Below are 3689 nucleotides of genomic sequence, written 5' to 3'. Positions count from 1 at the left end.
AAAACTAAAGTTCGGAAAAAATACTCCCAGCCAAATGATCCCATTTTCCGACCAGAAGACGTAAGATTGAATCTGTAATAAGATTCCCCGGAATAGATTTTAATTTATTCCGACAAACATATCCCTGGTAATTCCTGCTTTTGCCATCTTTTCCGGTGCTTTGAGAGAGAGCGCGAGATAAAAGGGGTGGGGAAAGATAGTGTGGGAGACGGAAGTGTCACATGTGTCCTGCCTCGGTAAGGTGAACAATAAGAAGAAGACGTGCACATGTCTAATCAGATCGACTCGACTCGGTTACGGTTCCTTTGGATTTATAATGTGGAAGGTGCTGAGAACTGGCAGTGTTTGTCACAATCCACCCTTTTCTGGAACAATGCCAAACAATAGTGTTTGGAGACATGGGAAGGGGATGCTGCAAACTGGAGCAACCTTATCCTTTAATTCGTTTTTATAGCTTTTATTCGATTTAATTGTTTGTTTAAGGAAGATTACTGTATCTCTTTGTGTTGGGGTTGATTTTCCTTGTTGATGGCCGTCAGCTGAAGTATTCAATAGAGAGTTCCTACTGCTTTGTTTCACATTAACATAAAATTACAGTTTTTAGGCTGGAAACGAAACTTTATCATCACAAATTTATTGAAATGTAATGTGCCTAAACATATGGCTCGACTAGGATTGGTCGATCTCGGATCGATCTTTGCGAGATCGATCTTTTGATCTTCAATTTCCGATTTTTTGGATCGATTCTTTAGCCTTGGAAAAATCGATTAAATCGGTTTATTTTCGATCCGATCTTTCGATCTTTCGAAGTATTTTTTCTATTTCAACTAGAAATAATCGCACCTCGGCAGAACCTCATTGGTTACGATATCGCCACTGCGCAAAGCTTTTATTTCAATTTATTCCACAGTTTTGCAAGATTTGGTTACCTGTACCATCCAAATGACTGGTTTTCATTATCGGTGCTACCATGCCGCTAATATAATTGAGACCGACTTAATAGAAAGCGTTTTTTACCTTCATACTCTTGAGGAAAACCTAAACTGTTATCGAATGCTCAAGTAATCTAGAATTTCATAGAATGGTGACTTGAAAGCCTAATCAGCCTTGAATTAGGCAACTATTACATTTTACTCAACTCAAGATTTCAGTTCTTATCGAAACTTTAAAGTTTCATAGTCGAAGCTCGGTAGAAAGATATTCACAAGAGACCACAATAAAAGTATTTCTAGAAAAATAAAGCGTTAATTTTATATTTACATTTGAATTTTTACATTCCTAAAGTTAATATTCTAAAATTACCTCTACGCTAAGTGAAAATAATACTTGAAAAATTTGTTGCCTGATGGATTGAACTTGAGCCTTCCAGATGATAGCTGAACACCCAAAATCGTGGTAAAAACTATGCATTAGTTTTCAAATCTATTGACTAAAACCAGTCATTTATTTCTCATAAAAAATCAAGAGAAAAGATGAAATATAAGCATATTATAAATTATTTGTTACCGAAGCACATTAGCGAGATTGAAATTTTATTTAACAATTCTAAAACAAGGCTCAAAGAATATTGTAATTAGGTAAAAAAACCATGAATTCTGTAGAAAAATTTTAGATTTTGGTCTAGATTTCTCTAATAATGAGAATAAACCCAGAAAAATTCAGTCTATTTTCCTCAATCTCCGGCAGCCGGGCTGAGCCAGGCTTTTTCCGTTATTTCTCTGAAAATCCGGACAAGCCCGGATAAAATCGGGAAATCTGGAATGCTTGACTTGTATGTATCAAATGTAAGAGCTTTTCTGTCGTTTTCAACTATTTACTCCGGCATAAAGCAACCCTCAGGCAGCACCTCTCACAAAAAAAATTAATAGATCGATCTAGCAAAGATCGATCCTTTTGCTTCGATTTTTTAGGTGGATCGATCCTGGAACCATTCAGCTGAATCGATCTTGGGAATCGATTTTCTACAGAAGATCGAACAATCCTAGGCTCGACCCATGTGACTGAGATATAATTAAAAAAATCGATGCCAACAGTACAAACTATGGAAAAAATTGAGATTAGAAAGTTATTATTCCGAAAAATTCAAAAATACTGTATATTCTAACTGAACAGCAAAAAATTTTATGAATTTGTTGCTTTTTTCGTATGTTTATAATTTTTTGGATATTTCTTTAAATTTTATTATTTCCGTCATTTTTGTCATTTTTGTTATTTTTGTCATTTTTGTCATTTTTGTCATTTTTGTCATTTTTGTCATTTTTGTAATTTTTATCATTTTTGTCATTTTTGTCATTTTTCGTCATTTTTATCGTTTTTGTGGTTTTTGTGGTTTTTGTCATTTTTGTCATTTTTGTCATTTTTGTCATTTTTGTCATTTTTGTCATTTATGTCATTTTTGTCATTTTTGTCATTTTTGTTATTTTTGTCATTTTTGTCATTTTTGTTATTTTTGTTATTTTTGTCATTTTTGTCATTTTTGTAATTTTTGTCATTTTTGTCATTTTTGTGATTTTTGTCATTTTTGTCATTTTTGTCATTTTTGTCATTTTTGTCATTTTTGTCATTTTTGTCATTTTTGTCATTTTTGTCATTTTTGTCATTTTTGTCATTTTTGTCATTTTTGTCATTTTTGTCATTTTTGTCATTTTTGTCATTTTTGTCATTTTTGTCATTTTTGTCATTTTTGTCATTTTTGTCATTTTTGTCATTTTTGTCATTTTTGTCATTTTTGTCATTTTTGTCATTTTTGTCATTTTTGTCATTTTTGTCATTTTTGTCATTTTTGTCATTTTTGTCATTTTTGTCATTTTTGTCATTTTTGTCATTTTTGTCATTTTTGTCATTTTTGTCATTTTTGTCATTTTTGTCATTTTTGTCATTTTTGGCATTTTTGTCATTTTTGTCATTTTTGTCATTTTTGTCATTTTTGTCATTTTTGTCATTTTTGTCATTTTTGTCATTTTTGTCATTTTTGTCATTTTTGTCATTTTTGTCATTTTTGTCATTTTTGTCATTTTTGTCATTTTTGTCATTTTTGTCATTTTTGTCATTTTTGTCATTTTTGTCATTTTTGTCATTTTTGTCATTTTTGTCATTTTTGTCATTTTTGTCATTTTTGTCATTTTTGTCATTTTTGTCATTTTTGTCATTTTTGTCATTTTTGTCATTTTTGTCATTTTTGTCATTTTTGTCATTTTTGTCATTTTTGTCATTTTTGTCATTTTTGTCATTTTTGTCATTTTTGTCATTTTGTCATTTTTGTCATTTTTGTCATTTTTGTCATTTTTGTCATTTTTGTCATTTTTGTCATTTTTGTCATTTTTGTCATTTTTGTCATTTTTGTCATTTTTGTCATTTTTGTCATTTTTGTCATTTTTGTCATTTTTGTCATTTTTGTCATTTTTGTCATTTTTGTCATTTTTGTCATTTTTGTCATTTTTGTCATTTTTGTCATTTTTGTCATTTTTGTCATTTTTGTCATTTTTGTCATTTTTGTCATTTTTGTCATTTTTGTCATTTTTGTCATTTTTGTCATTTTTGTCATTTTTGTCATTTTTGTCATTTTTGTCATTTTTGTCATTTTTGTCATTTTTGTCATTTTTGTCATTTTTGTCATTTTTGTCATTTTTGTCATTTTTGTCATTTTTGTCATTTTTGTCATTTTTGTCATTTTTGTCATTTTTGTCATT

General features: G+C 29.8%; 1 pseudogene; it reads right to left on the bottom strand.

The window, feature by feature from the left end:
- Positions 1–764: 764 nt before the first annotated feature.
- LOC129750236 (U4 spliceosomal RNA) lies at positions 765–888 on the bottom strand (annotated as a pseudogene).
- Between the last annotated feature and the right edge of the window lie 2801 nt (positions 889–3689).

This window comes from Uranotaenia lowii, chromosome 2, assembly GCF_029784155.1.
Source record: "Uranotaenia lowii strain MFRU-FL chromosome 2, ASM2978415v1, whole genome shotgun sequence".
NCBI classification, from domain to species: Eukaryota; Metazoa; Arthropoda; class Insecta; order Diptera; family Culicidae; genus Uranotaenia; species Uranotaenia lowii.
This window is presented reverse-complemented; position numbering and strand designations above follow the sequence as displayed.